Below are 21,386 nucleotides of genomic sequence, written 5' to 3'. Positions count from 1 at the left end.
TCGGCCCTTAGGGAACTTACAACCAGGAATCAAGTTAATAGCACAATCACAGTCCCTATGTGGAGGAAGGGAACTGGACTTGGGCTCATCAAATACATCCTGGAAATCCGACAAAAACTCAGGGACCTCAGAAGAGGGGAAGAGGAAATTGACATCAAAGGAACGTCACTATGTACTCCTCGACAACCCCAACTAGTCACCGACATAGTTTTCCAATCCAGCACCGGATTATGTTCCTGTAACCATGGAAATCCCAGTACAACAACATCATGCAGGTTATGCAACACCAGAAAACGGCAATCTTCCTGATGTGCAGGAGCCATGTACATAGTCATCTGTGTCCAGTACTGAGGTTTATCCTTGGCCAAGGGTGTAGCATCAATGCCCCTCAAAGGAATAGGGCTCTGCAAAGGCTGCAAGGAAAAACCACAGCGCCTGGCGAATTCTAAGTCCATTAAGTTCAGGGCAGCGCCTGAATCCACAAATGCCATGACAGAAAAGGACGACAATGAGCAAATCAGGGTCACAGATAAGAGAAATTTAGGCTGTATAGTACTAATGGTAACAGACCTAGCGACTCTCTTAGTACGCTTAGAGCAATCAGAGATAACATGAGCCGAATCACCACAGTAAAAACACAGCCTATTCTGACGTCTGAATTCCTGCCGTTCTCTTCTAGTCAAAATCCTATCACATTGCATAGGTTCAGGACTTTGCTCAGAGGATACTGCCATATGGTGCACAGCTTTGCGCTCGCGCAGACGCCGATCAATCTGAATGGCTAGAGACATAGATTCGCTGAAACCGGCAGGCGTAGGAAAGCCCACCATAACATCTTTAAGGGCTTCAGAAATACCTTTTCTAAAAATAGCAGCCAGAGCCTCTTCATTCCATTTAGTGAGCACAGACCATTTTCTAAATTTCTGGCAGTATAACTCTGCCGCTTCCTGACCTTGACACAAGGCCAACAGGGTTTTTTCTGCATGATCCACAGAATTAGGTTCGTCATACAATAATCCGAGCGCTTGAAAAAATGCATCTACATTCAATAATGCTGGATCCCCTGTTTCAAGAGAAAAAGCCCAGTCTTGAGGGTCACCACGCAGCAAGGATATGATGATTTTTACTTGCTGAATGGGATCACCAGAAGAACGGGGTTTCAAAGCAAAAAACAATTTGCAGTTATTTTTAAAGTTCAAAAACTTGGATCTGTCCCCAAAAAACAAATCAGGAGTAGGAATTCTGTGCTCTAAAGCCGGTGTCTGGACAACATAGTCCTGGATACTCTGTACTCTTGCAGCAAGTTGATCCACACGAGAAAACAAACCCTTAACATCCATGCTAAAGCATATATCTTGAACCACCCAGATATCAAGAGGAAAAGAAAAAAAAAGACAAACCAAAGCACAGAAAAAAAATGGTTCAGAACTTTCTTTTCCTTCTTTTGAGATGCATTTAATTCATTTTTGGCCACTTGTACTGTTATGATACGGTGGTCTAGGAGCAACATGGAACGAGCTCTGAAGGACGTGGTAACTGTACTGACCACAGTCCCTAAGCTCAACACAACACTAGAAGTAGCCGTGGAATGCTCCTAACTCTCCCTAGGCATCTCGTCACAGCCTAAGAGCTAACTACCCCTAAAGAAAGAAGCAGGAAAACTATCTTGCCTCAGAGAAAATCCCCAAAGGATAGATTAGCCCCCCACAAATAATGACTGAGTGGAGAGGGAAAAAGACATACACAGAATGAAACCAGGATGAGCACAGGAGGCTAGTCTAGCTAAATAGATAGGACAGGATGGAATACTGTGCGGTCAGTATAAAACACTACAAAAATCCACGCAGAGTTTACAAAAAAAAACTCCACACCTGACTAAAGGTGTGGAGGGCAAATCTGCCTCCCAGAGCTTCCAGCAAGACATAATAAATTCACACTGATAAGCTGGACAAACATAGAAAGCACAGAATGGATAAGTCCACAATCTATGGACAGAAAAGAGCAAGCAAAAACTTAGCTTAGCTGAACTGGTCAGGATAACAGGGAACTCCAAAGAGATGTGAATCCAACCAGAAACCATTTACAAGTGGCACTGGCTGAAGACAGAGCCAGACCTAAATAGCCCAGCAGAAGAGAAGATAAGTGGAGGCAGCTGATGACAGCTAACTCCAAGGAGCAGCCATACCACTAGAAACCACAAGAGGGAGCCCAAGAGCAGAACTCACAAAAGTGCCACTTACAACCACCGGAGGGAGCCCAAGAGCGGAATTCACAACAGTACCCCCCCTTGAGGAGGGGTCACCGAACCCTCACCAGAGCCCCCAGGCCGATCAGGACGAGCCAAGTGAAAAGCACGAACCAAATCGGTGGCATGGACATCGGAGGCAACAACCCAAGAATTATCCTCCTCGCCATAACCCTTCCACTTGACAAGATACTGAAGTCTCCGCCTTGAAAAACGAGAATCCAAAATCTTCTCAACCTCATATTCCAACTCTCCCTCAACCAACACCGGGGCAGGAGGGTCAACCGAGGGAACAACGGGCACCACATATTTCCGCAACAAAGATCTATGGAAAACATTATGAATGGCAAAAGAGGCAGGAAGAGCCAAACGAAAAGACACCGGATTAATAATTTCAGAAATTATATAAGGACCAATAAACCGAGGCTTAAACTTAGGAGAAGAAACCTTCATAGGAACATGACGAGAAGACAACCAAACCAAATCCCCCACACGAAGCCGGGGACCAACACACCGACGGCGGTTAGCAAAACGTTGAGCCCTTTCCTGAGACAACGTCAAATTGTCCACCATATGAGTCCGAATCTGCTGCAGCCTGTCCACCACAGAATTAACACCAGGACAATCAGAAGGCTCAACCTGCCCAGAAGAAAAACGAGGATGAAAACCAAAATTACAAAAGAAAGGTGAAACCAAAGTAGCCGAACTAGCCCGATTATTAAGGGCAAACTCGGCCAACGGCAACAAAGACACCCAATCATCCTGATCAGCAGACACAAAGCATCTCAAATAGGTCTCCAAGGTCTGATTAGTTCGCTCAGTTTGGCCATTAGTCTGAGGATGAAACGCCGAAGAAAAAGACAAATCAATGCCCATCCTAGCACAAAAGGCCCGCCAAAATCTAGAGACAAACTGAGAACCTCTGTCAGACACAATATTCTCCGGAATGCCATGCAAATGAACCACATGCTGAAAAAATAATGGAACCAGATCTGAGGAGGAAGGCAACTTAGGCAAAGGTACCAGATGGACCATTTTAGAGAACCGGTCACAAACAACCCAGATAACAGACATCTTCTGGAAAACAGGAAGATCCGAAATAAAATCCATGGAAATATGCATCCACGGGCCAGCGGTCAGGCCTATCAGCCTGAAATTCCTGAAGCACCCGCTGCAAATCAGGGGAGATAGCAGAAAGAATCACCCCCTCCTTAAGAATGCCAACCGGCTCACGGACTCCAGGAGAATCAGGCGAAAAACTCCTAAAGAGGGCATCAGCCTTAACATTCTTAGATGCTTCTGTTAATTGTTATGATACGGTGGTCTAGGAGCAACATGGAACGAGCTCTGAAGGACGTGGTAACTGTACTGACCGCAGTCCCTAAGCTCAACACAACACTAGAAGTAGCCGTGGAATGCTCCTAACTCTCCCTAGGCATCTCGTCACAGCCTAAGAGCTAACTACCCCTAAAGAAAGAAGCAGGAAAACTATCTTGCCTCAGAGAAAATCCCCAAAGGATAGATTAGCCCCCCACAAATAATGACTGTGAGTGGAGAGGGAAAAGACATACACAGAATGAAACCAGGATGAGCACAGGAGGCCAGTCTAGCTAAATAGATAGGACAGGATGGAATACTGTACGATCAGTATAAAACACTAAAAAAATCCACGCAGAGTTTACAAAAAAAAACTCCACACCTGACTAAAGGTGTAGAGGGCAAATCTGCCTCCCAGAGCTTCCAGCAAGACAGAATAAATTCCAGGGTGGATAAAAATCAATGTTTTTTTTTTTTTTAAATCAAAAAAATCGGATTTTTTTTTATTTAAATCCGATTTTTTTTATTTAAATCGGATTTTTTTCAATAAACTGCTTTTTGAGGAAAATATTTTACCATCCAAAGGTTCTTCCATCATGAGATAAAGCTGAGTTGTTTAACTCAGTAGAATAAAGGCTGTATATGTGTAACATTCACAATGCCATGCTCTTCCAGAGGTTTCTGTAGGATTAGTGGGCAGTTTCTCTCCTATATTATCACAGACGCTCGCTTTACTTACGCAGTTCTCAAAACTGAATTTGACTCCGCAGAGGTCCCAGCCTCTTCTTCACGGCAAAAATGTTACAACATGAACAGAGTTGAGAAAAAGACCTTAATCCTATTGTTCTACAAACCTATGAATACAGAATCAACCCCTTCAGTGCCAAGTCCAAGAAGTTAGACAATATGTTTCTGATTGTTTGGAGTGGAATAGATCTGCACAACACAAGAAGAATGTGAATCTAAGTGTGAGGAGGAGGAAGGGCATGCAGACATGAAAATGAAAGTGAAACTTTGAGCACAATACTGCAGCATAGCCACAGACAGACAAGTCTGGATCTGTTTGTGTGTACGATCTGAGGTTTATTACATTCTTTCCTTATAATGGCAGCAGGCCGTAAAAGAGACCCAGTTTGGGAATATTTTAATGAAGCTCCTTCGCCTATCGGTAAGGCAGGCATGCATGCAAAATGCAAACGATGCAACAAAGAGATGCAAGGCCTGGTGGCGCGAATGAGGCAACATCATGAGAAGTGCGGTGATGAAGATGACCAAAGAAACACTTCTGAACAGGCAGGATCTTCAGGTTGATAAACATTTTTATTGAATCCTATTTCTAAAGACTGAACTGTCATGTTGAAGAAAAATTATATTTCTTATTATTACTGCATGTTACTGTCATTTGGTACAGTTATGAAGAAAAACAAATATTCCTTTTGGGGCAGGGGCAGTGATGTGTTGTGTACAATAAGCAGAAATTGTATAAACAATAAAATAACAGCATTGACTTTTTTTGTTTAGGGGAATTCATGGATTCTGGAAACTATCCACCTCCAAGATCACCATCATCCTGTTCTACAGTTTCAGAGTTATCCATCCAGGATAGTGCTTCATTAGCAGCAGCATCATCATCATCAGACACCCACAGCCACATATTACCATCACCCAAAAGGAAGAAAAAAACTTTACCTCCTGGAACCACCATAGATAGGTTTGTGATAAGAACTAGCAGATTAGAAAAAGAGTTGATTGATGAAAAAATTGCCCAGTTTATTTATGCAACGAACTCTTCTTTCCGTCTGACTGAGAACCCACATTTCATTAATATGGTTCAGTCACTGAGACCAGGATACAGTCCACCCAGCAGAGCTGATGTTGCAGGGAAATTCACACTGATAAGCTGGACAAACATAGAAAGCACAGAATGGATAAATCCACCATGTATGGACAGAAAAGAGCAAGCAAAAACTTAGCTTAGCTGAACTGGTCAGGATAACAGGGAACTCCAAAGAGGTGTGAATCCAACCAGAAACCATTTACAAGTGGCACTGGCTGAAGACAGAGCCAGACCTAAATAGCCGAGCAGAAGAGAAGATAAGTGGAGGCAGCTGATGACAGCTAACTCCAAGGAGCAGCCATACCACTAGAAACCACAAGAGGGAGCCCAAGAGCAGAACTCACAAAAGTGCCACTTACAACCACCGGAGGGAGCCCAAGAGCGGAATTCACAACAGTTAATACATCCCAGAATTGCATTTGCCTTTTTTGCTGCTGCATCACACTGTTGACTCATGTTCAGTTTATGATCTATTAGTATACCCAAGTCTGTTTCAGATGTGCTGTTGCTTAGCCCTATGCTTCCCATTCTGTAAATGTTTTTTTAATTTGTATTGCCCAGATGTAGTACTTTGCATTTTTCTTTATTAAAAACCATTCTGTTAGTTGCTGCCCACTGCTCCAGTTTATTTATATCTTTTTGAATCCTCTCTCTCTCTTCTCTAGCATTAGTTATCCCTCCTAGCTTTGTATCATCAGCAAATTTAATTAGTGTACCCTCAATTTCTTCATCTAAATCATTGATAAAGATGTTGAACAATACAGGGCCCAGGACAGAACCCTGTGGTACCCCACTTGAGACATTCTTCCAACTGGATGTGCAGCTGTTTATGACCACTCTTTGGGTCCAATCACTAAGCCAGTTATGATTCCACCTAACAGTTGCCTTGTCCATTCCATACTTAGTCATTTTTTAAATAAGGATGGTGTGAGATACTTTGACAAATGCTTTGCTGAAGTCGAGATATACTAAATCTACAGTATTTCCCTGATCCACCCAGTTAGTGATTCTGTCATAGAAGGAAATTAAGTTAGTCTGACATGACTTATTAGTTACAAACCCATGCTGACTCTGGTTAATCACTTCATTCTTATCCAGGTACTTACATACATATTGTTTAATAATTTGTTCAAAGATCTTTCCTAGTATGGAAGTCAGACTTGCCGGCCTATAGTTCCCTGGGTCCAACTTCTTCCCCTTTTTGAAGATAGGAACGCCATTTGCTCTTCTCCAGTCAGTCTTCTGGGACTTTTCCTGTTCTCCAAGAATTTTTAAATTTTACAGTCACACTGGACACTAGCAGGGGCGTAACAACTGCGGTCGCAGGGGTCGCAGCTGCGACCGGGCCCGGAGTGCTTAGGGGCCCGCCCAGTCCAGTCAACAATAGCACTAGCCGGGAAACTCAGCAGACAAGTCACGCACCCTGCTGGCCATGCCCACAACGGCCAGCTTAGACTTCTAGCGGTGTGAGGCGAGTGGGCATGTCCGTGAAGGACATCTGACCTAGCAGAAGGGCTGGGTGTGTCATTGAAGCTTGACAGAAATGGAGAGGGAAACAACAAAGCTGAGGAGCCTGCAGCAATTGTCACAGAGTCCGGGTGAGGCGCGAAGGCAGCAGCTGGTGAGTCAAGTGCAGTTGCGGCTGTAAAGTAATGTGCGGCCAGTGTGCTGCTTACACCTGTCGTTCACCTACCTCCACCCGCAGAGTGAGCCACACACACACACACACACACGTTCTGTGCGCACAGGACCTGTGATGAGGTCACAGGAGGGGAGGAGTCACGGGTCACATGATCAGTGGCCTCAGTGTATGCAGGACTCTGCTGTGCTGGTTGTCTTGGTGCTGAATGAGGGGAAGTTTATGTGTGGGGTAAGGAGGGGTTTACAGCGTGGATGTAGCAGAGCCGTGTGTGTACAAGGTGTACAGAGCGGAGCCGTGTATGTGTGTAGTGGAGCAATGTGTACGAGGTGTACGAAGCAGTCAAGTGTGTTCAAAGTGTACAAAGCTGAGCCGAGTGTGAAAGAGGTGAGCGGAGTCGTGTATGTATGGGGTGTATGGAGTGGTGCTGCGTGTTTACGAGGTGTACGAAGCGGAGCCGCGTGTGTATGGAGTGTACGAAGCGGAGCCGCGTGTGTACGGAGCGGAGCTGTGTGTCTGAGGTGTACGGAGTGGATCCGCATGTGTATGAGGTGTACAGAGCAGATCTGTGGGTGTAAGGAGCGGAGCCGCGTGTGTACAAGGTGTACGGAGCAGAGCCAAGTGTATACGGGGTTCACGGAGCGAATCCGCGTGTGTACGGGCTGTAAATTTCCGAGTCGGGAAGAATGGCACATGGCTGTGGGCAGAGCCCAGCATGTGCACTGTGGGGGAGTATTGGGTGTACTCGCCAGCATCAGAATGTGCAGTGCGTATTCTCCGGAGCCAACCAGTACACCCAATACACCCCCACACTGCACAGGTCCGGAAATGACGCACTGCAGCATCATACCAGGAAGAAACAGCACACAGATTTCAAACGCCAGGAGTGCGCTTGGAATTAGAGCGAGGGAGGACATGAACGCCCAGTGTCTGCACTTCCGAAGACATCGCCCTAATTAGTATAGGGACATGTTAGTTATAAAATCATTTTTCTCAGCGATTACAGGGCAGTATTAGGTCAGACTATACAACATTGCAACAAAAATATAGTGTGCGAAATGAATAGGGAAAATGTGAATTTCAGTGGGAAATATTTTGGCTGGGGCGGGCCCCATTTGAAAGTTCGCACCGGGGCCCCTCACTTTGTAGTTACGCTACTGGACACTAGCTACCTATAGTATCTGAGTGATATACAACCATCCATCTAACTAGCTAAAATGTGGGATACAGCAGGCTTTTTCACATTTACCTACTGAAATAATATTATTTAGAATGCTATACTCGTGGATGGGGCACAATAGAAGCAGTGCACAACACACTTGTAGGACATGTGCCCTGCCGGCTTTGTCTGAGAACATCAGTTATGCCCCCTCCCCTCCCCCCCAAAAAAAAATTAAATAAATCCAGAAGGTAAATTTTACAGGCCCACTGGACACTCTCTAGCTACACTATCTGACTGATATACAACCACCTAACTAAATAGCTGAAATCTTGCTAGTAACAGTGGAGGCGTCAGGAGCAGCCTCTCTGCACTGTATCAGTGTCAAAATGGCGCTAAAACAACACGTCTGCTATTTATATGGAGAGGGACATGTGATTTCAGCAGCCAATGACACAAGCCGTAGTGTCAAGACATTGTGGGTTTTTCCTGTGCCCTGATTGGCTAGCCGCAATGTGCACACGTAAAGTTAGGGGAAAAAATGACTGCTGTGCTGTGCTTACAAAAACGGGGAGCCTCTGAGCTCTGCAAACCCTCTCCCCTCATCAAACACCTGCGAAACTCTCATGATACACCATCATTATCGTTGCTAAAGTGTTGAAAATATTTTTGCGGCAACGCAAATATTTTTCCACACTTTTACCGATTTTATAAAATTTTGGGTTTCTGAACACGAATCCAAATGTGCCATATTGGTGCAGAATTTATGTTTGGCGATAATTTTGCAAACAAATTTGCTCATCTCTAGCCTTAAGAGTTTCAGGCCTTTGGATTGTGGGAGCAAAGAGACAAGTTTCCCATTTAATTCATCATTGTGTTCAGCGTCGCAAGACAAGAGGAAAACTGCAACAACAAATGTCTGATTTGCTTGCTGATGATAGGACAAGCACAGAGCCACCATTTACCTATGGTAGTTTGAATGTTTTTTTTGGCCCGTGGGTAGTCACTGCACGTAGATCCAGAGGTGGACACGCAGAGAGTAAACGATGGGCAGTGTTGTTCATATGCATGAGTGTACGAGCAATACACATAGGAGTAATAGAATCCATGAATTCCTCCAGTTTCACCAACGCCTCAAGAAGATTCCTTGCCATCAGAGGACCAGTAAAGCAATTAAGATCTGATTGTGGAACAAACTTCGTAGGTGCCTGTCGAGAACTACAATAAAATTCAACACCAGTCCAGGGCTTCTCGGCAAATAATGGCTGTTCGTGGGTCTTCAACCCGCCTCACGCTTCTCATATGAGTGGATCATGGGAAACAATGATAGGCATTACTTGTAGGATACTGGAGTCTATGTTGATGGATTCAAATCTTTCAAGACTCACTCACGAAACCTTAACCACTTTCTTAGAAGAAGTGTCTGCTATTGTAAACTCAAGACCTCTTGTTCCCATATCTATGGATCTGGAATCTCGTGCTATTCTTTTTCCAGCAACTCTCATCACTCAGAAACCGTGCCTATTTTACCTGAAGACCCAGTGTCCGGTAAGAAATATCTGAGACGGTGGAAACATGTACAACATCTGGCTGTTTCTGGAGTGGGTGGAAGATGGGGTACCTTACTCTCTTCCAAAGACAAAGATAATGGCAACAAGTTAAACCAAGCTTACAAGTAGATCTTTTCCTCATGAAAGACCAGAAGGTGGAAAGAAACTCATGGCCTATGGGAATTATATCAAAAACCTTTTCAAGTGAAAATGGCAAGGTGTGCAAAGTGGCAGTGACGGTCATGAAGCAAGGTGACCACAAATCTTTCATTAGGCCTATATCAGAGGTTATCTTACTCATACCGATTGAGAATTAATTATCCATCCAACCAGAAGGAACTTTTGGATTATTTAAGATGTTCTTCTGATTATACTGGAACTTGAACCATTGGATTACTTCAGGAACTGTTTATAGACATTCGTATACCTAATTTATATGTTATTGTTGCATTGCATGCATTGCTTTGTCTTTCATTTTGAGGTATCCCTCAGTGTCCTTAAGGAAAATACCTCCACTTCAAGACTGTTAAAATAGTGAAAGCAAAGGATTTCAGATGGGGAGTGTGCTGTTAGCTAATCTTTTGCAAAGACTTTCAGCCATTAGAGGACATTATCTAATGTATATGGTTTAATTCTATCATCTATTGCATTTGTACTTTGCTGCCATCTACTGGCCGTTGTATTATGTTGTTCAAGTATTATTACTGTGCTTTACCCATAATACCCTTCTTTCTGCAACTCCTTCTATCTTTATCTCACTTCCTTCTTGTGGTCAGTGCCATCTTGGACAACATATGCTTCAGGACTGGAGAAAGGATTCTCTTATTACCTCTAACTTTGTGCTTCTAATATCAGCTTTAACTCCTACCTCATCTTCATCCCTTCATCTTCCCTGATATCTCACTTCATCTCATCAAGGTACTTTAAATAAAACCTGTTGAATTCATCATAGCCTCATCCTTCCAGACTAATCACCTGCACAAGTTGGCGAGCAACGCTATCTGCCATTGCTTATATAGAGAACCATATTCACATCCCTCAGACACATCTCACCCATGTACATCGGTGACAGAATAATTTGTGGTGGCCCACATTTGTAGGATCTAGTAGTACAAGGCCTAACAATGTAATATTGAAGGTTATTAAGGTTGAAGGAAGACTTTAAGTCCATTTAGTTCAACCCATAGCCTAACCTAACATGCCCTAACATGTTGATCCAGAGGAAGGCAAAAAAAATCCATGTGGCAAAGAGTAAGCTCCACCTTGGGGAAAAAAATTCCTTCCCGACTCCACATACGGCAATCAGACTAATTCTCTGGATCAACGCCCTGTCACGATTCCGCTGACCGCTGTCACCAATTGGTCAGGATTCCCACCGTGACCGTCACCCCTACGTCACAGATTGAGGTGACTTGAGGCCAACAGACGGCTATCACATGTGCAGGGGGGCTTATCTTAGTTATCCCTCCACTGCTACAATGTGATGAAACAACACACACAGGGCTATTGACCTCTTAGTTTACAGCAGGGGCTTATTCTAGGTATCCCACTGCTTTTCTATATACCACGAACTGCAGGGATTTATGTATATCCTAATTCTCTTATGTATCTAATGTATATTCTAATTCTCTTAATCTCCTGGCTCTTACTGAAACCTGGATACAGCAGTCAGACACCACCGCTGCTGCTGCTCTTTCATATGGTGGACTACACTTTTCTCATACCCCAAGATCAGACAACAGAGCAGGTGGAGGCGTTGGTCTGCTCCTTTCACCCAAATGTACCTTCCAAGTTATTCCCCAAGTACCCTCACTTGTCTTCCCTTCCTTTGAGGTCCATGTGGTCAGACTCTACGTCCCCTTCTCCATGCGAGTGGCGGTGGTGTATCGTCCTCCCGGCCCCTCTCATCAGTTCCTTGATCACTTTGCCACCTGGCTTCCACACTTTCTCTCCTGTGACACCCCCACCCTTATCATGGGTGATTTCAACATCCCCATTGCCTCTCCCCTCTCCCCATCTGCTTCTCACCTTTTATCTCTATCCTCCTCTTTTGGCCTCTCGCAGCATACTAACTCTCCAGCACATGAAGATGGAAACTCCCTTGACTTGGTCTTCTCCCGGCTTTGCTCAGTGGATGATTTCACAAACTCCCCTCTCCCGCTCTCTGACCACAACATTCTTTCATTCTCTATCAAGAACTGCCATCCCGCTCAGGTCACCCCCACTTTCCACACTTATAGAAACATACAGGCCATTAACACCCAGAAACTTATGAAGAACTTGCAGTCCTCATTGGCCCCAATCTCCTCCATCTCATGTCCTGACTCTGCTCTGAAGCATTACAATGAAACCCTGCAAAGTGCTCTGGATGAAGCTGCTCCTCCTATACATAAAACAACTCGGCACAGACGGCAACAACCGTGGCACACGCTGCAAACACGTTTCCTGCAGCGGTGCTTCAGGTGCGCAGAACGTCTGTGGAGAAAATCTAATCTACCCGAAGATTTCATCCATTATAAGTTCATGCTAAAGACATACAATTCTGCCCTTCACCTCTCCAAACAAACCTACTTCAACACCCTCATCACCTCGCTGTCCAATAACCCTAAACGTCTCTTTGACACGTTCCAGTCCCTACTCAACCCAAGAGAGCAGGCCCCAACCACGGATCTCCGTGCTGACGATCTGGCCAATTACTTCAAAGAAAAAATTGACCATATTCGACAGGAAATCATCTCCCAATCTCTTCATACCATGCACTGTCCTCCCTCCCCCACTGCATCTAGTTCACTCTCTGACTTTGAAGCAGTTACAGAAGAAGTAAGCAGGCTCCTTGCATCTTCTCGCCCGACCACTTGCACCAGTGACCCCATTCCGTCACATCTCCTCCAGTCCCTTTCCCCGGCTGTCACCTCTCACCTAACAAAAATATTCAACCTTTCCCTCACTTCCGGTATTTTTCCCTCCTCATTTAAGCATGCCATCATACATCCATTACTTAAAAAACCATCCCTCGATCAAAACTGTGCCGCTAATTATAGACCTGTCTCTAATCTTCCCTTCATCTCTAAACTCCTCGAACGCCTGGTCCACTCCCGTCTTACCCGCTATCTCTCAGATAACTCTCTTCTCGACCCTCTTCAATCTGGCTTCCGCTCTTTACACTCTACTGAAACTGCCCTCACTAAAGTCTCTAATGACCTACTAACAGCTAAATCTAATGGTCACTACTCCATGCTAAGTCTCTTGGATCTCTCCGCAGCTTTCAATACTGTGGATCATCAGCTCCTCCTCACTATGCTCCGCTCCATCGGCCTCAAGGACACCGTTCTCTCCTGGTTCTCCTCCTATCTCTCTGACCGATCCTTCACTGTATGTTTTGCTGGTTCCTCCTCCTCTCACCTTCCCCTTACTGTTGGGGTTCCTCAAGGATCAGTCCTAGGCCCCCTCCTCTTCTCGTTGTATACTGCCCCTATTGGACAAACAATCAGTAGATTTGGTTTCCAGTACCATCTCTATGCTGACGACACCCAATTATACACTTCTTCTCCTGATATCACACCGACCTTTTTAGAAAACACCAGTGATTGTCTTACCGCTGTCTCTAACATCATGTCCTCCCTCTATCTGAAACTTAACCTGTCAAAAACTGAACTCCTCGTGTTCTCTCCCTCTACTAACCTACCTTTGCCTGATATTGCCATCTCCGTGTGCGGTTCCACCATTACTCCAAAGCAACATGCCCGCTGCCTTGGGGTCATCCTTGATTCTGACCTTTCATTCACCCCCCACATCCGATCACTGGCTCGCTCTTCTTACCTGCATCTCAAAAACATTTCTAGAATTCGCCCTTTTCTTACTTTCGACTCTGCAAAAACTCTTACTGTTTCACTTATTCATTCTCGTCTGGACTATTGTAACTCTCTACTAATCGGCCTCCCTCTTACCAAACTTTCCCCGCTCCAATCTGTCCTGAATGCTGCTGCCAGGATCATATTCCTCACCAACCGTTACACCGATGCCTCTACCTTGTGCCAGTCATTACACTGGCTACCCATCCACTCCAGAATCCAGTACAAAACTACTACCCTCATCCACAAAGCACTCCATGGCTCAGCACCACCCTACATCTCCTCCCTGGTATCAGTCTACCACCCTACCCGTGCCCTCCGCTCCGCTAATGACCTCAGGTTAGCATCCTCAATAATCAGAACCTCCCACTCCCGTCTCCAAGACTTTACACGTGCTGCGCCGATTCTTTGGAATGCACTACCTAGGTTAATACGATTAATCCCCACAGTTTTAAGCGTACCCTAAAAACTCATTTGTTCAGACTGGCCTACCGCCTCAATGCATTAACCTAACTATCCCTGTGTGGCCTATTTATAAAAAAAAAAAAAAAAATCAGGTTCCTCGCATCATGTTCTCATTCACTTTATGCAGTTAATAGCCCACTGTGTCTGTACTGCTACATACTTAGGCAGTTAACTGGTTCATGCAGCTTTACATGAACACCCGAGCCTTACACTATGGCCGGTCCGAATAACTAAAGCAATTGTTACCATCCACCTCTCGTGTCTCCCCTTTTCCTCATAGTTTGTAAGCTTGCGAGCAGGGCCCTCATTCCTCCTGGTATCTGTTTTTGAACTGTATTTCTGTTATGCTGTAATGTCTATTGTCTGTACAAGTCCCCTCTATAATTTGTAAAGCGCTGCGGAATATGTTGGCGCTATATAAATAAAAATTATTATTATATTATTATTATTATATCCCACTTACAATTCCACTTAACACTTGCAGCTCTCTGGCGCCCCCTTACTCTCAGGTCAGATTAGGTACTGCACCCTGGGTAAATAGTCGCCAGAAAGGCTGCCTGCTATGTACTGGCTATTGGGCACGCTGCAGCGACGCGATAACTACTCGCACTCAGGCAGGAACAATAATTATCAACCCCCAGTCGCTACAGCATCACTCAACAGTCTGCACACTATCGGTATCACTGCCACCAGCTTCGATTAAACGGGTCCGAAGCTAACCCAACACAACAGTAACAGTAGTGTATTTTCCCTTCAAGAGACTTAGGGTACGGTTTAGAACAGGAGTAAGAACTGGTATTAAATAATATACCCCATCAAAAGTTTCAGGCAGTGTTTTATCAAAATATTTTACAAAGATGTTACAAATGAGACAATTGCAAATATGTACAAGGGTAATTATAACATAAAGGGAATAAATGAGAAAAAGCAACACTCACATGTTTAAAGCATGACAGGCAACCATACGTCCCAGCTCATTTGGACGTGTGCAGGGCTCTTCCAGGAGAAGACAAGAAATCAAGCAGAAAGAGACTCCTCAGAGCCTGCCAGACACTTAAAACATTAAGGCTGTGACATCACAGAAAGGCTGGCTTATCCAGACCCTCCTCTCTCTACATTCTGCCTAAACTTTAAACTATTTTCTCTGATTTCTATAACTTCACTACAAAACATGTCAGAGTCCTAACATACTCCTCATTCATCTCGGATTAACGTGAGCATTCTAATGAGATCAAATATGTCCTTTCTGGGATACATATTTACAGAGAAAACCCTACTTCTTTACCAGACGGAGTTAGAAGCCCGTGTTTCGGGGAATGGGTAGGTACACCGAGTGAGAATAAGAATATATATTTTCGTATGTCTAGCTTAAATCGCTTGCCTAATATCTAACAAAAACTAAACAAAGAATCTTTCATGGATCCTAGAAGTTTCTACTTCACTTATAGCTGAACAAGAGCTTACACAGGAAATGCCGGTCGTAAATAACTTTGGCTCTCCTAACCCCCACACTCTCTGAGAAGGAAAGCCAGGAATTTGCAGCTACAACTGTTGCAGTATCACTCCAAGAAGGGGGGCTTAGCCCACGCAGCCTAGCAAGAGAACTACTTATGATATTTCATACCATATCGTGACACGCCCTATCAAAGAATCTAGTGTATATATCCTGTAACATTATACTTTTCCAGAAAGGTATCCAGTCCCCTCTTAAATTTAAGTAACGAATTACTCATTACAACATCATACGGCAGAGAGTTCCATAGTCTCACTGCTCTTACAGTAAAGAATCCGCGTCTGTTATTATGCTTAAACCTTCTTTCCTCCAGACGTAGAGGATGCCCCCTTGTCCCTGTCTCAGGTCTATGATTAAAAAGATCATCAGAAAGGTCTTTGTACTGTCCCCTCATATATTTATACATTACAATAAGATCACCCCTTAGTCTTCGTTTTTCCAAACTAAATAGCCCCAAGTGTAATAACCTATCTTGGTATTGCAGACCACCCAGTGCTCTAATAACCTTGCTCGCTCTTCTCTGCACCCGCTCCAGTTCAGATATGTCTTTCTTATACACCGAAGACCAGAACTGTGCACAGTATTCTAAGTGTGGTCAAACTAGTGACTTGTATAGAGGTAAAATTATGTTCTCCTCATGAGCATCTATGCCTCAGAAAACCAAACCAGAAAAAACAAGGATCCCTAAAAAATAACTTTTAATCGTAGTAGTTAAAAATAGAAGACTTTATATATCATATATAATAAAAAAGTACACAGTGTACCTAAAGAACCCTATAACGGACTACAATAAATCCTGCCTGTCAGTGGAGGTTGGCACCCTAATAAACAGCGATTGGCGCCCCCACTCCTCGACGGCTCACCCTTTTAAATCCCTAAAAAGGCCTGAATACCAGAAAGCCTAGTGAGCCCTAAAGTACAATCCTATACTGTCAACTACCTTCCAGTGGAGGTTGGCACCCTAATTTTCTGCGGTAGGCGCCCCCACTCCTCGGCGGCTGACCCTAGGGTCCCTCACAGTCCCTATAATAGGGATAGACAGAAGATAATGTCCCACATACACCTCCGATACCCGTGAAAAAAACACAAAAAAATGGAAAAATGAAATACAAAAAAAGAAAAAAGAAAAAAAGAAAAATAAATTGCTATCACAGTTCTATACAGCAATATATGGTGGGTGTCATATATATGGTAGATGTCACATAACAATATATACCACCACAATAAATACCCTTACAGGTAACTGGGTATAGCGGAGTGTAAAGATGTATCTTGTCCAAATTGGATCAATCTGACCAGCAAAAAATGCAAAAATAGACAGAATATGTGAGATGACAAAAAATGTGTATTAGTCACACTACTCCCAAATCATCATAATATTCAGCAAAAAATAAATACTCAATGCCACCAGTCTTTCAGCAAAAACACTGGATCCGCATCAATGTGTAATATTTTTATACCAGTAACAAGGCAGCATGTCATTTATCATGATAGGACAGATACTCCTAAAAACATGGATCCACCAGGTAATAAATGGAAAACCATAGTAGGCAAGTAGTTTTAGCATGTATATACACCTCTTTTACAATCCTCAGGGTACTTGAACACAATCGTTCTTACCACATAGACAGTATGCATACATAAAGATATGTAACCGCTATACTCATCTATTTGTTGAGGTGTATTATGCCCTTTCCAATTAGGCCCAGAAGTCCATGTGGGAAAATGGATGTCATCCTGACCATAGTCTGTCAATACGTCCCCAGGTAATGCCCGACGCGTTTCCCCCCCATTTGGGGATGACAGGGGTTCATCAGGGGTTAGGCAGCTACACAAAAATTGCAAGAGCTGTAGAGGTAATAAGCACTCACCACATTCCCCTCTTTTATAATAATGCCATGGTTAAAGAACGCCAATTCCACATGGAGCAAAACCGGAAATGGCGTCACTGAGCCGCCTGGAACGCAATATGCGCTCCGCACCAGGAGACCGGCCGCGTTATTACACAAGCCGGAAATCGCGTCACACAGCCACCTGGAACGCAATATGCGCTCCATAATAAAGAGACCGGCGGTGTTAATACACAAGGCGGATGTGATGTAAACACATTAAGGAGTACGTGGCTACGACGCTGAAGCCGGCTCATGAAGATAGACCCACAGCGCAAGTGCAGGAGCCGGATATGAAATCCATGCACTAGAGGGTGCGCAGCTGAGAAAATGGAACCGGCCACAAAAACATGGCCGACGCAGCTGCGCATTACGCAATAGGAACCACGGGGACATACCCCAAGTTACAGGCTGTAAATTATAGTTTCTAAACGGGAATCTAAAGTCCTCATAAATTTAAGGGGGCATTAAGTGTGTGGTAGCAACTGTACTACCGATGATACTCACACCCACCTTATGTATTAATGCGCTAATGGTGTCTAAAAATATACCAGACACGGGGGAAAGAAAGTGGTGAAATAACAATTGGACAAAAAAGAAAAAAAGACATAAAGTCATATATATACAAAATATTACACAATCAAATAATATGATCAACAATTCATAAGAGATGTATAAATATACATGGCTAACTTGAGATGCTCCCAACTATAAGACCACTTAAGACGGCTAAATAAAACTAACAAAGGATAACTGCTCATTGAGGCCCAGTGGGCTCATAGATTTTAACAGATAAATCCACCTTGTCTCTCGTTGCAAAATACGTCTATCCCAATCCCCAAGTCTCACTGAGGACGTGATGACCTCAATGACCTTAAAGGAAAGGCATCCAGGGTTACCCCCATGCACAGTGTTGATATGTCGGGCAACTGGGGTATCCCTGCCATGTTTGATATCACCAAGGTGTTCGCGAATGCGAACACGAAGTTCACGTTTTGTTTTACCGACATAATCCTTGGGACAAGGACATGTACACAGGTATACCACCCCCACAGTTCTACAGTTGGCAAATTGTCTTATTGAGAAGATCCTGCCAGTTGCTGAGCTCCTGAATGTCCTTGATACTTCAACATGTCTACAAAGAGAACAGTGTCCACATCTAAATGTACCTGTAGATCTATTACTCAGCCAGGTGCTCTGTTTTTTTCTGGAGGTATAAAATGGCTTTGTACAATAGTATCCTTAATGGACTTCCCTCTCCTATAGGTAATTGACGGTTGTGAAGATACAAACCCCCCAATCTCAGGGTCTGATCTGAGAATCTGCCAATGTTGTTTAAATATATCATACACCCTTCTTGACTGGTCGTCAAAGGTCCCGATCAAACGTGTAATGGATGAATCCGTTTTGGCCCTAGGTACCATGAGAGTCGTTCTATTAGACCTCAACGCAGAACAATAAGCAGAATTGATAACATCATCCGGATAGCCCCTATCCTTAAAGCGATATATGAGTTCTACTGACTTAGTCTTAAAATCACTCAAAGATGAACAGTTCCTACGTAACCGCAGGAACTGTCCTTTCGGGATCCCCCTCTTGAGCGGAAAGGGGTGATGGCTCTCCCATCTTAAAAGACTATTGGTAGCTGTCGGCTTGCGAAAGATGGTAGTACTTAGAGAGCCATCCTCCTGTCGTTTAATGTGGACATCCAGGAAGCTGATGCACTGTCCACCAACCTCAAAGGTAAAAAATAGGCCTTCAAGAGAAAAAACCCATGTGGTAAGAGTAAGCTCCACATTGGGGAAAAAAATTCCTTCCCGACTCCACATACGGCAATCAGACTAGTTCCCTGGATCAACGCCCTATCAAGGAATCTAGTGTATATACCCTGTAACATTATACTTTTCCAGAAAGGTATCCAGTCCCCTCTTAAATTTAAGTAATGAATCACTCATTACAACATCATACGGCAGAGAGTTCCATAGTCTCACTGCTCTTACAGTAAAGAATCCGCGTCTGTTATTATGCTTAAACCTTTTTTCCCCCAAACGCAGAGGATGTCCCCTTGTCCTGGTTTCAGTTCTATGATTAAAAAGATCGTCAGAAAGGTCTTTGTACTATCCCCTCATATATTTATTCATTAACATAAGATCACCCCTTAGTCTTCGTTTTTCCAAACTAAATAGCCCCAAGTGTAATAACCTATCTTGGTATTGCAGACCCCCCAGTCATCTAATAACCTTGGTCGCTCTTCTCTGCACCCGCTCCAGTTCAGCTATGTCTTTCTTATACACCGGAGACCAGAACTGTGCACAGTATTCTAAGTGTGGTCGAACTAGTGACTTGTATAGAGGTAAAATTATGTTCTCCTCATGAGCATCTATGCCTCCCAATAATGAATCCCATTATTTTATTTGCTTTAGTAGCAGCTGCCTGACACTGGCCACTGAATATGAGTTTGTCATCCACTCATACACCCAGGTCTTTTTCATTGACGGTTTTGCCCAGAGTTTTAGAATTAAGCACATAGTTATACATCTTATTACTTCTACCTAAGTGCATGACCTTACATTTATCCCCATTAAAGCTCATTTGCCATTTATCAGCCCAAGCTTTTAGTTTACATAAATCATCCTGTAATATAAAATTGTCCTCCCCTGTATTGATTACCCTGCAGAGTTTAGTGTCATCTGCAAATATTGAAATTCTACTCTGAATGCCCCCTACAAGGTTATTAATAAATATGTTAAAAAGAAGAGGGCCCAATACTGACCCCTGTGGTACCCCACTGCTAACTGTGACCCAGTACGAGTGTGTTCCATTAATAACCACCCTTTGTTTCCTATCCCTGAGCCAGCTCTCAACCCACTTACACATATTTTCCCCTATCTCCATTATTCTCATTTTATGTATCAACCTTTTATGTGGCACCGTATCAAAAGCTTTTGAAAAGTCCATATACACTACATCCACTGGGTTCCCTTGGTCCAGTCCGGAACTTACCTCTTCATAGAAGCTGATCAAATTAGTCTGACATGAACGGTCCCTAGTAAACCCGTGCTGATACTGGGTCATGAGGTTAGTGGTATAAGGCCTAATTCTGTAAGATCTAGTGGTACAAGGCCTAATACTGTAAGAGCTAGAGGTATATGGCCTAATTCTGTAAGATCTAGTGGTACAAGGCCTAATTCTGTTAGGTATAGCGATACAAGGCCTAATTCTTTATTGTCTATTGGTACAAGTACAAATTCTATAAGATCTAGAGGTATAAGGTCTAATTCTGTAAGATCTAGTGGTATAAGGCCTAATTCTGTAAGATCTAGTGGTACAAGGCCTAATTCTGTAAAGTCTATGTAACGGGCTGGGTGGTGGAATCACTGTGCCAAAGCCCAAGAAAGACCTGGAGGGGCGTGACTAGGAGCCTCACCCAATCTGACCACGGACATGCAGCAGCTAACAACACAATGGTCCGTGGAGAGACGAGGGAGGTGATCCAGGTGCTACTCCAGGACTGACCTTGGGTAAATGGGGGCTGATCCCTAATAACTGGAATGGCCCGGGGGAATGTCCAATAGATGCAGGCAGACAGAGAAGCTGACAAGAACCGCAGGTGCAGACAGGACAGTCTGACGGAGATCTGAGCACTGGCGGGTGCAGCTGGCTAGGCTGCTGTTGAGGTGAACACTGGCGGGTGCAGCTGGCTCGGCTGCCGTTGAAGTGAGCACTGGCGGGTGCAACTGGCTTAGCTGCCATGGAGGTAAGCACTGGCAAGTGCAGCTAGCTCAGTTGCCGTTGAGGTGAGCACTGGCGGGTGCAGTTAGCTCAGCTGCCGTTGAGGAGAGCACTGGCGGGTGCAGCAGACTCAACTAACGTTGAAGGTAGCACTGGCAGGTGCAGCAGACTCTGTTACCATTGAAGAAA

The sequence above is a fragment of the Ranitomeya imitator genome, chromosome 1 (assembly GCF_032444005.1).
Source record: "Ranitomeya imitator isolate aRanImi1 chromosome 1, aRanImi1.pri, whole genome shotgun sequence".
Classification (NCBI taxonomy): domain Eukaryota; kingdom Metazoa; phylum Chordata; class Amphibia; order Anura; family Dendrobatidae; genus Ranitomeya; species Ranitomeya imitator.
This window is presented reverse-complemented; position numbering follows the sequence as displayed.